The sequence below is a fragment of the Globicephala melas genome, chromosome 13 (genome assembly GCF_963455315.2).
Source record: "Globicephala melas chromosome 13, mGloMel1.2, whole genome shotgun sequence".
NCBI lineage: Eukaryota > Metazoa > Chordata > Mammalia > Artiodactyla > Delphinidae > Globicephala > Globicephala melas.
The window spans coordinates 63341819-63354181 of NC_083326.1; positions in this window are offsets into that span (position 1 = coordinate 63341819).

The following is a 12363-nucleotide window of genomic DNA, read 5'->3' on the forward strand; positions in this document are numbered from 1 at the left end:
GTGTGGTCACTGCCTGAAGCTCTCCTCACTGGCTGGGGCCACCTCCTCCCATACCACAGTCCAGGCTGCTATCTCTGCACTGCTCCCCTACAGCCCACACACAACATGCACTTCTGCCCCTGAATTCAAGATCCCCATTGCTCTCTGCTGGACCCCTGCCTTCAGGAGGCTGCTGGAGGTCCAGCCCATCCCTCACTGCTGTCTGTGCACTGGCCCTGTCCTCTTCCTCCTCTAACCCAGTGACCGTCTTCACCCCCTAAGCCTTTGCCTAGGCTGTTTGTCTGGCCTGGAATGTGCCCCCTGCTCCCCCCTCGACTGGCTGCTCCCACTCATCCCACTTCTCCGGGGCAGCCTTCCTTGACCATCTCACCCCCTACCAGGGAACTCAGGCCCCTCCCCCACAGCACCCTCGCAATCATGATTAAATGGCTCTGTTCTCTGTCCACCTCCATCCACAGTAGGATCCCGAGTACGGGCCCAGTGGTGCTGAGCGGGTTGGATGTTGGATGAAGTCCTTGGGTGAATGAATCTGGGGCTGAGAGTCCCCGGTGGGGCCACCCCACCCCTGGCCAGCTGTGCACCTCCTTTGCCTGGCATTCAAGGCCCTCACGGCCATCCCTGCTGGCTTTCCTGTCCCTCCCACCTTACCACTGCACCCCATTCATTCTCACCCTGGTGCCTTGCCACACGCACTGCCGCCCGTGCCCATCACAGAGCCGTGGGCAGTGTGCTGTGGGCCTCTCTGGAAGGCAGTATCCCCTGCCAACATGTTGTGCTCATGGCACCCGAGGGGCTAGTTAGGACTCTGGGTGCCCTGGGGCCTCCCCAGCAAATTGTGGGGAGGGAGGGCCTGGTGTGGATCCAGGCTGGGCTGGGAGGGGAGATGGCAAGACAGCCACTGGAGCCTGTGTCCCCAGGGCCCACCGGGGCCTACCCTCTCTGCAGCTCTGTGCCCATGTGTGCGTGTGTGTGTGAGATTAGGCGTGCCGTCGACCCTGTTCTTGGGCAGCCTTGGCCCCAGGCCACTGTGAAAAGGCCTGGATCCCCTCGGTTCATTCATTCATTGGAGCCTGTTGCTCTGGAAGGTGCAGGGAGATGGGAGAATTTGGTGCTCTGTCAACCCCTCTGACCCTCCATTCCTGCTGAGTCACCTGGCTCCTCAGGACCTCCAGCCTGTGGCTCTGCTGCTCCCTAGAGCCTTGTTAACCATACCTGCCACCACCCTCCCCTCCATAGTTAAAGTACGACTGACACAAGAGCCCTGCATTCCTCTCCAGGCCTGCTGGAGCCCGGCTGTGTGACCCGAGGGCTCTGCCCTCTCTGAGCCTTACCTGTGAAACGCAGGAGGCCCTCAGGTCCCCAGGAGGGGACGGCAGGGAGGCCGAGAGGGTGGGAGCAGATGTGGGAGGGACTCCAGATTTGCTGACCAGCAGTTAGGGATGTGAGAGCCAGGAGGGCCTAGAGTGGGCTGCCCAGGCAGCCTGGGCCTGGGGAAAACAGAGGCCAAAGGAGGAGGTGTGATAGGAGCAGAGACAGACTGAGAGGGAGGCCCTGGGGACCCCATGGGTCCTGAGGGGAGTTGCAGATGTGTTGGTTGGGGCGAACAGGCAGGGGTGGTCAGCACGACTGATCCCCAGAGGTCAAATTCAGTGAGGATCAGGAAGCAAGGTGTGGTGACCCTGGCCACATGTTCATCAGTGAAGCCAGGGCGCAGGTGAGGCCTGCGGTGCGGAGCCAGGTTGGAGTGCCCTGGCCGGAGCTGGCTGGTCAGAGCCAAATGGCTGTTGTCCCTTCAGGGGACAGAGCTGCTGGGTGGGGGGCTGCACACAGGCCTGCTTTCTAGGTCCTCCCAGAAGCTCCTCACAGCCCTGGAGCCAGCCTGCCAGGGGGCTCCCTGTATGGGGGGGCTGACAGGCCCAGCTCCTCCGCAATCCCATCCCTCTCTGTGTGCCAGGGGCCAGGCCAGCCGTTTCTGCGGGAAGCCACCGACCCCCCCGGGCTGTCCCCAGCCGGGCTCTGTGCCTTCAGGCCAGCCCTCCCACCAGGCAGGGTGGGCAAGTAGCTGCTCATTAACTCAGGGAGGAGAGACCGCCCTGGGCTCAGCCTCTGCCCAGAGAAGGGGGTGGTCACTCCCTGTGACTTCCCTGTGGTCACCCTTGCAGTCTGTTGCAATTAAACCCTGGCAGTCACCTAGGCGGGAGGTTTTCTTTCCCAGAGCCTGAGGGCAGTCGGAAGCCAAGACGGCATTGCATGTTGGAGGAGCTCTGGTGGCCTTGGGGGGTGGGTAGGGAGCAGCCATGTGACTGCAGCCTCACAGTCCTCAGGGGAGCATCTGGTAATGCAGGTCCCCAGGTCCCCAACCGCATGAGGTAGAGGGGGTGTGGGTGCTGAGGGCACAGAGGTCTTTGTCTTCTGCAGTTGAAGCCCCACCAGGTTCTTGGCAAAGCGGGGGATATGGCGAGGCAGGTAGCAGTCCTGAAGCCGGCGGGATCTGAGGGCCTGTGTTGGGGGTGGGTGACACACCAGGCAAGGGCCCAAGGGGGACAGGACCTCTGTGCAGGCCACCCACCGGGTGGGATGGGGTTTAGTTTTGGAGCTGGTCCTGGAAGGGGCGGTGTGGCCCAGGGCTCTAGGGTAGGGGCTGTGCTCTCCCTCTGGCCAGACTGGCTGGGCCTTTGGAGGGTGAGCAAGCCGTCTTGGCGGGGGCCTGGACCGCGGGCCCTGGGCTGTAGGGAAGGGAAGGCTATGGTGCCCTTAGGCCCCCAGAGTGCAGGCCACGTTGTGGGACCTCGGTGGACTAAGCCGGCAGGTCTGGCTCAAGCCATCGCTCAGCACAGTTCTGGGCAGCTTCATCCTGCCTCACGGGCCACTGGTGGTCCCTGTGGCCTCGCCTGTCTCTCCCCACCCCACTCCCACCCCTGTCAGAGCCCAGGACGAGTCTCTGCTGGCCAGGAGATGTGAGGGCGCAGAGGCGACAGAGGCAGGAGGGCGTGCAGTGGCCAGGGGAGGCCTGAGTCCTGAGGTCCCTCCTTTAAAGACAGGGTCAGAGAGGGGAAGTGACTCACTCTGGATCCTAGTGCTGGAACGGGGCTTCCTGTGGGCGCTGGACTCGGGCACACCTTGCCCCTGAACACTCCCTGCCCATCAGGCTCTGGAACTGTGCCATGGCCTCCTGGTGGCTCTAGCTACCCAGGCGTTCCCTGGGAACTGTTCTGGGTCAGGTGGCTCTGTGGGGGGCAACTCATTACCCGGTGTTGACCTTGCCTGACCTCAGTAATGAGTTCATTACCTGGTAATGGCTTTGTTTGCCTCGTCCTGGCGTCAGCAGCCTGGAGTAGCTCTGATCAGTCTGGGCTGGGCCCCTGGCCCCCCAACCTGCCCCAGGTGGGGCATCAGGCATGCCAGCATCTGTGTGTGCCCCGAGGGCCCAGCCTCGGCTCTCAATGGGACAAGCTCCCCAACCTTGGGCAGCTGAGGCCAGTCACCACTCTGTGCATCACCCTTCCACTCACAGATGGGGCAGAGCGGGGAGGGCCGCCTCGGATGGGCACGCTGCCCATGCAGGGGTCCTCGGGGTCCCCCTTCTCTTGCCAGCTGAGCCGGGGTCTCTATTCGACTGGCCCCTGGGATGGACCTCGTCTCATCATTCCTGGTGAACAGGACTGGGCCCCATCAGGAGCCCCTCCACCTCCCTGTGGCCAAAGGTCACCTCTCTGCCCTCATCTTTGATCTCTTAGCAGCACTGACAGAGCTGGCTGTGCCCTTCCACTCACACCCTCCCGGCCACCCCAGACCCTGGCGCTTCTTGCTGCTGCACTGGCCCCCCAGACAGAGCCACCACATCCCCACTGGCCTCACTTCTCCAGTCCTTGGCTTTGGCCCTGACCCTCTCAGGCAACCTGTTAAACCTACGTCTGGGGACTTCCCTGGTGGCGCAGTGGTTAAGAATCCGCCTGGCAACACAGGGGACATGGGTTTGATCCCTGGTCTGGGAAGATCCCACATGCGGCGGAGCAGCTAAGCCCATGTGCCACAGCTTCTGAGATCTAGAGCCCGTAAGCCACAACTACTGAGCCAATGTGCCACAACTACTGAAGCCTGCACGCCTAGAGCCTGTGCTCTGCAACGAGAAGCCACCGCAATGAGAAGCACACATACCACAATGAAGAGTAGCCCCCGCTCACTGCAACTAGAGAAAGCTGGTGCAGCAACAAGGACCCAATGCAGCCATAAATTAATTAATTAATTAATTAATGTTCCTATGAGGGAGGAGTCAAGATGGCAGTGTGGGAAGACGCAGAGTTAGCATCTCCCCACAACTAGGGTGGCTGCCGGGCGCTGGTGGGGGACTCTGACCCCCAAGGAGACGGGAGGAACCCCAAAGTGAACCGGTAGAACATAAGTGGAGGCCAGGCAAGATCAGCGCCCCTGAGGCTGGAGAGATCAGGACAGGCAGGCGGGAGGGGCCCTGAGGGAGGAGCAGGAGAGGAGCGGAGGGTGTTAACCCCACCCATTTGGGCATGGGGAGCCTGCCGAGCTCCCAGGCTGGTCCCCTGCCCTCCAAGCTGCCTCCAGGCTGCGTGGGTCCTTGGGGTCATAGGAGGGAGGACAGGGAGATCAGGACGCAGGCAGGAGAGGAGTGGAGGGTGATTGCCCTGCCCACTTGAGTCCAGGAAGTCTGCTGGACTCCCAGGTGAGGTCCCCTTCTCTCTGAGACCTAGGTGGGGGGCACCCTGGGCCCCTTCTGTTCCTTGAGCCTAAGTCCCACCCCCCACAGCCCCCAGGGCCTTTTCCAGCCTTGTGAGTACTGGCCCTGCCCACCGCCCAAACCTCACCCTTGCTTAGGCCCCGCTCTGCACATCCAAGGCCTTTCCTCCCCCCCACACTTTTTTTTTCCTTTCCCTCCTCCTCTTTTTTACTACTGTGGTACTGATGAACCTTCCAGTTGTTGATTTATCTGTTTTTTAATTTTTACATTCTTTCTAACATACCTATTAGTTTCCTAGTCTAATTTTATTTTTTGCTTTGTTATTTTTCTTTTTCTTTGTTTTTTTTTTTGCCTCCCCACGGGGCTTGCAGGATCTTTTTTTTTTTTTTGCGGTACACGGGCCTCTCACTGCTGTGGCCTCTCCCGTCCCGGCTCTGGACACGCAGGCCCAGTGGCCATGGCTCACAGGCCCAGCCGCTCCGTGGCACGTGGGATCCTCCCAGACCGGGGCACAAACCCATGTCCCCTGCATCGGCAGGTGGACTCTCAACCACTGCGCCACCAGGGAAGCCCGGGGCTTGCAGGATCTTGATTCACAAGCCCAGCGTTGGGGGGATGCTCCTGCAGTGGGAGGTCCAAGTCCAAACCACTGGACGAACAGAGAACCTCAGACCCCAGGGAATATTCATTTGAGTGAGGTCTCACGGGGTTTGTCATCTCAGCACCAAGACAGCTCTACCCAATAGCCTACAGACTCCAATGTTGGAAGCCTCAGGCCAAACAACCAGTAAGACAGGAACACAGTCCCACTCATTAAAAAAAAGAAAAAAATGAGATGGCAAAAATATATGTCACAGATGAAGGAGCAAGATAAAAACCTACAAGATCAAATAAATGAAGAGGAAATAGGCAGTCTACCTGAAAAAGAATTCATAGTAATGGTAGTAAAGATGATCCAGAATCTCAGAAATAGAATGGAAACCTGGATTGAGAATATACAAGAAATGTTTACCAAAGATCTAGAAGAACTAAAGAACAAACAAACAGAGATGAACAACACAATAACTGAAATGAAAACTACACTAGATGGAATCAATAACAGAATAACAGAGGCAGAAGAAAGAATAAGTGAACTGGAAGACAAAGTGGTGGAAGTAACTGCTGAGAAACAGAATACAGAAAAAAGAATGAAAAGAATTGAAGACAATATCAGAGACATCTGGGACAACACTAAATGTACCAACATTCGAAATATCAGGTTCCCAGAAGAAGAGAAAAGAAAGGGTCTGAGAAAATACTTGAAGAGATTATAGTGGAAAATTTCCCTAACATGGGAAAGGAAATAGTCACCCAAATCCAGGAAGCACAGAGAGTCCCATACAGGATAAATCCTAGGAAAAACACACCAGGACACATTAATCAAACTAACAGAAATTAAATTCAAAGAAAAAATACTAAAAGCAGCAAGGGAAAAACAAAAAATAATATACAAAGGAATCCCCATAAGGTTATCAGCTGATTTTTCAGTGGAAACTCTGCAGGCCAGAAGGGAGTGGCAGGATATACTTAAAGTGATGAAAGAGAAAAATCTATAACCAAGATTACTCTACCCAGCAAGGATCTCATTCAGATTCGATGGAGAAGTCAAAAGCTTTTCAGATAAACAAAAGCTAAGAGAATTCAGCACCACCAAACCAGCTTTACAACAAATGCTAAAGGAACTTCTCTACGCAGGAAACACAAGAGAAGAAGAAAACCCACAAAAACAAACCCAAAACAATAAAGAAAATGGTAATAGGAACATACATATTGATAATAACCTTGAATGTAGATGGGTTAAATGCCCCAACCAAAAGACACAGACTGGCTGAATGGACACAAAAACAAGACCCATATATATGCTGTCTACAAGAGACCCACTTCAGACCTAGGGACACATACAGACTGAAAGTGAAGGGATGGAAAAAGATATTACATGCAAATGGAAGTCAAAAGAAAGCTGGAGTAGCAATACTTGTATCAGATAAAATAGACTTTAAAATAAAGACTGTTAAGGGCTTCCCTGGTGGCACAGTGGTTGAGAGTCCGCCTGCCGATGCAGGGGACACAGGTTCGAGCCCTGGCCTGGGAAGATCCCACATGCCGCAGAGCAACTAAGCCCATGCGCCACAACTACTGAGCCTGCACTCTAGAGCCCGCAAGCCACAACTAGTGAAGCCCACGTGCCTAGAGCCCGTGCTCTGCAACAAGAGGAGCCACCACAGTGGGAAGCCCGTGCACTGCACCAAAGAGTAGCCCCTGCTTACTGCAACTAGAGAAAGACGTGCACAGCAACAATGAACCAAAGCAGCCAAAAATAAATAAATAAATATTTTTTAAAAAGAAGAAAAATCTCAAATAAACAATCTAACTGGGCTTCCCTGGTGGCGCAGTGGTTGGGAATCTGTGTGCCAATGCAGGGGACACGGGTTCGAGCCGTGGTCTGGGAAGATCCCACATGCCGTGGAGCAGCCAAGCCCGTGAGCCACAACTACTGAGCCTGTGCGTCTGGAGCCTGTGCTCTGCAATGGGAGAGGCCGCGACAGTGAGAGGCCCGCACACCACGATGAAGAGTGGCCCCCGCTTGCCACAAGTGGAGAAAGGCCTCGCACAGAAATGAAGACCCAACACGGCCAAAAATAAATAAATATATTTATTTATTAAAAAAAAAAATCTAACCCTACACTTAAAACAACTAGAGAAAGAAGAACAAAGAAAACCCAAAGTCAGTAGAAGGAAAGAAATCATAAAGATCAGAGCAGAAATAAATGAAATAGAAACGAAGAAAACAAGAGCAAAGAGCAATAAAAGTAAAAGCTGGTTCTTTGAGAAGATAAATAAAATTGATAAACCCTTTTCTAGATTCATCAGGAAAAAAAGGGAGAGGACGCAAATCAATCAAATTAGAGGGGGGACTTCCCTGGTGGCACAGTGGTTAAGAATCTGCCTTCCAATGCAGGGGACACAGGTTCGAGCCCTGGTCTGGGAAGATCCCACATGCTGCGGAGCAACTAAGCCCATGCCCCACAGCTACTGAGCCTGTGCTCTAGAGCCTGCAAGCCACAACTACTGAAGCCCGCGTGCCTAGAGCCCATGCTCTGCAGCAAGAGAAGCCACCACAATGAGAAGCTTGCGCACCACAACAAAGAGTAGCCCCCTCTCACCATAACTAGGGAGAAAGCCCACATGCAAAAAGGAAGACCCAATGGAGCCAAAAATTAATTAATTTTAAAATAATAATAATAAATAAATAAAATAAAATTAGAAATGAAAAAGGAGAAATCACAACTGACACTGCAGAAATACAAAGGATTATAAGAGACTACTACAAACAACTATATGCCAATAAAATGGACAGCCACGAAGAAATGGACAAATTCTTGGAAAGGTACAATTTTCCAAGACTGAACCAGGAAGAATTAGAAAATATAAACAGACCTATCACAAGTAATGAAATTGAAACCATAATTAAAAATCTTCCAACAAACAAAAGTCCAGAACCAGATGGCTTCAAAGGCGAATTCTATCAAATATTTAGAGAAGAGCTAACACAGATCCTTCTCAAACTCTTCCAAAAATTTGCAGAAGGAGAAATACTCCCAAGTTCATTCTATGAAGCCACCATCACCCTGATACCAAAACCAGAAAAAGATATCACAAAAAAAGAAAATTATAGACCAATATCACTGATGAACATAGATGCAGAAATCTTGAACAAAATACTAGCAAACAGAATCCAACAGCACATTAAAAGGATCATATACCATGATCAAGTGGGATTTATCCCAGGGATTGCAAGGATTCTTCAATCAATGTGATACACCACATTAACAAATTAAGGAACAAAAACCATATGATCATCTCAGTAGATGCAGAAAAAGCTTCTGACAAAATTCAACACTGATTTATGATAAAAACTCTCCAGAAAATGGGCAGAAAGGGAAACTACCTCAACATAATAAAGGCCGTATATGGCAAACCCACAGTGAGCATCATACTCAATGGTGAAAAATTGAAAGCATTTCTGCTAGGATCAGGAACCAGACAATGATGTCCACTCTCGCCACTCTTATTCAACATAGTTTTGGAGGTCCTAGCCACAGCAATCAGACAAGAAAAAGAAATAAAAGGAATACATATTGGAAAAGAAGAAGTCAAACTGTCACTATTTGCTGATGACATGATACTATACATAGAAATTCCTAAACATGCCACCAGAAAACTACTAGAACTAATCAATGAATTTGGTAATGTTGCAGGGTACAAAATTAATGCACAGAAATATCTGGCATTCCTATACACCACCAACAAAAAATCAGAAAGAGAAATTAAGGAAACATTCCCATTTACCATTGCAACAAAAAGAATAAAATACCTAGGAATAAACCTAAGGAGGCGAAATACTTGTACTCAGAAAACTATAAAACACTGATGAAAGAAATCAAACATGACATAAACAGACAGAAAAATATACCATGTTCTTGGGTTGGAAGAATCAATATTGTGAAAATGACTATACTACCCAAAGCAATGTACAGATTCAGTGCAATCCCTATCAAACTACCAATGGCATTCTTCACAGAATTAGAACAAAAAATCTTACAATTCGTATGGAAACACAAAAGACCCCAAATAGCCAAAGGAATCTTGAGAAAGAAAAACGGAGTTGGTGGAATCAGGCTCTCTGACTTCAAACTATACCACAAAGCTTCAGTAATCAAGTCAGTATAGTACTGGCACAAAAACAGAAATATAGATCAATGGTACAGGATAGAATGCCCAGAGATAAACCCACTCACATATGGGCACCTAATTTATAACAAAGGAGGTAAGAACATACAATGGAGGAGAAAAAGCCTCTTCAATAAATGGTGCTGGGAAAACTGGACAGCTACATGTAAAAGAGTGAAATTAGAACACTCTCTAACACCATACACAAAAATAAACTCCAAATGGATTAAAGACTTAAAAAGACCAGACACTATAAAACTTTTAAAGGAAAACATAGGAAAAACAGTCTTTGACATAAACCATAGCAAGATCTTGTTTGACCCACCTCCTAGAGTAACAGAAATAAAAATAAACAAATGGGACTTGCTTAATTAAACTTAAAAGCTTTTGCACAGGGCTTCCCTGGTGGCGCAGTGGTTGAGAGTCTGCCTGCCGATGCAGAGGGACACGGGTTCGTGCCCCGGTCCGGGAAGATCCCACGTGCCGCGGAGCGGCTAGGCCCGTGAGCCATGGCCGCTGAGCCTGCGCGTCCGGAGCCTGTGGTCCGCAACGGGAGAGGCCACAACAGTGAGAGGCCCGCGTACCGCAAAAAAAAAAAAAAAAGCTTTTGCACAGCAAAGGAAACCATAAACAAGACAAAAAGACAACCCTCAGAATGGGAGAAAATATTTGCAAATGAAACAACGGACAAAGGATTAATCTCCAAAATATACAAACAGCTCATGGAGCTCAATATAAAAAACACAAACAATCCAGTTAAAAAATGGCAGGAGACCTAAATAGACATTTCAGCAAGGAAGACATACAGATGGCCAAGAGGCACATGAAAATATACTCAACATCGGGCTTCCCTGGTGGCGCAGTAGTTGAGAGTCCGCCTGCCGATGCAGGGGACGCGGGTTCGTGCCCCGGTCCGGGAAGATCCCACATGCTGCGGAGCGGCTGGGCCCGTGAGCCATGGCTGCTGAGCCTGCGCGTCCGGAGCCTGTGCTCCCCTGCGAGAGAGGCCGCAGCGGTGAGAGGCCCGCGTACCGAAAAAAAAAGAAAAAATATATATATATACTCAACATCACTAATTATTAGAGAAATGCAACTCAAAACTACAATGAGATATCACCTCACATGAGTCAGAATGGCCATTATCAAAAAAGCTAGAAACATTAAATGCTGGAAAGGGTGTGGTGAAAAGGGAACCCTCCTACACTGTTGGTGGGAATGTAAATTGATACAACCACTATGGAAAAAAGTATGGAGGTTCCTTAAAAAACTAAAAATAGAACTACTATATGACCCAGCAATCCCACTGCAGGGTATATACCCTGATAAAACCATAATTCAAAAAGAGACATGCATCACAATGTTCATTGCAGCACTGTTTACAATAGCCAGGACATGGAACCAACCTAGATGTCCATCGACAGATGAATGGATAAAGAAGACGTGGCACATATATACAATGGAACATTCAGCCATAAAAAGAAAGGAAATTGAGTTATTTGTAGTGGGGTAGGTGGACCTACAGTCTGTCATACAGAGTGAAGTAAGTCAGAAAGAGGAAAACAAATACCATATGCTAATGCATATATATGGAATCTAAAAAAAAAGGTACTGATGAACCTAGTTGCAGGGCAGGAATAAAGAGGTAGACATAGAGAATGAACTTGATGACATGGGGTGGGAAGGCAAAGCTGGGGCGAAGTGAGAGTAGCATCGACTTTTATACACTATCAAGTGTAAAACAGTTGGCTGGTGGGAAGCAGCAGCATAGCACAGGGAGGACTGGCTCGGTGCTTTGCGATGACCTAGAGGGGTGGGATAGGGAGGATGGGAGGGAGGCTCAAGAGGGAGGGGATATGGGGACCTGTGTATGCATATGGCTGATTAACTTTGTTGTGCAACAGAAACTAACACGGTATTGTGAAGCAATTATACTCCAATAGAGATCTATTTAAAAAAATGTTCCTTTAAAAAAAAAAACCTACGTCTGATCAGAACCCCCTCTGCCCTCACCCTCCAACCCAAGGGCTCCTCTCCACTCCCTGCAGAGCCTGGGCTCTGGGCCTGCCCCCAGGGACACGCCCCCTCCTGCCCATCATGCCAACAGCTTCCTGCCTCAGGGCCAGTGTGTGTCCTGCTCCTTGATCCTCAGGTCACAGATACCACTGCCACCACCAACCCTACCTCGCCTCCGGCCCCCAAGAAGGTGTAAAGGGGAAAACTCAGTGTGTTCCTTCCTGTGTAGGAAAAAACCCAGTTGTTCCCGACTTGTCTTTCTTCCCTGTGTATTCCCTTCCCTTCACAGACAACACTTCACTTCTGACGCTTCTGGTCACCAAATGCGTGGAGGATTTTCCCCATGATAACAATTAAGTTTCCGACCCCAGTAGGGTGTCTGAGGATTCGACTGGATTCTGACACTGTCTACCCCAGGGTGGCATCACACCCCACAGGTTAAGGGCTCAGGCCCACAAGAACATTCCCCCCGCCATGTCCCCGACCTCCTTCAGAAGCCTGGGTTTCTGACCGAATTAGAAGTTCCCACGACCCTCTCCTCAGGATCGATTAACTTCTCAATTTTGAAAAGCGAGGGTCTTAGTGGAAGGCCCCTGGATGCCACGGCCCCTCCTGCCCTGGACTGCACAGGGCACTCGCTCCCTTCTTCGAGCTGGATAGCCGCTCAGTACCTGCCACCCTGGCCTTGGGTCCCCACCCAGCAAGGCCTGGGAGTGAGCAGCCACATTTTCCAGCCCTGTGGCGTCCCACCCTCGTCCTTGTTTCTGTGCCCATAGCACCCGGGGCCTCACCATGGAGGTTCCCAGCCAGGCCCAGTAGGGGTCTCACCTTCCCAGAACTCCAGGACCCTCAGGGTGGCCGCCTCTCTACCC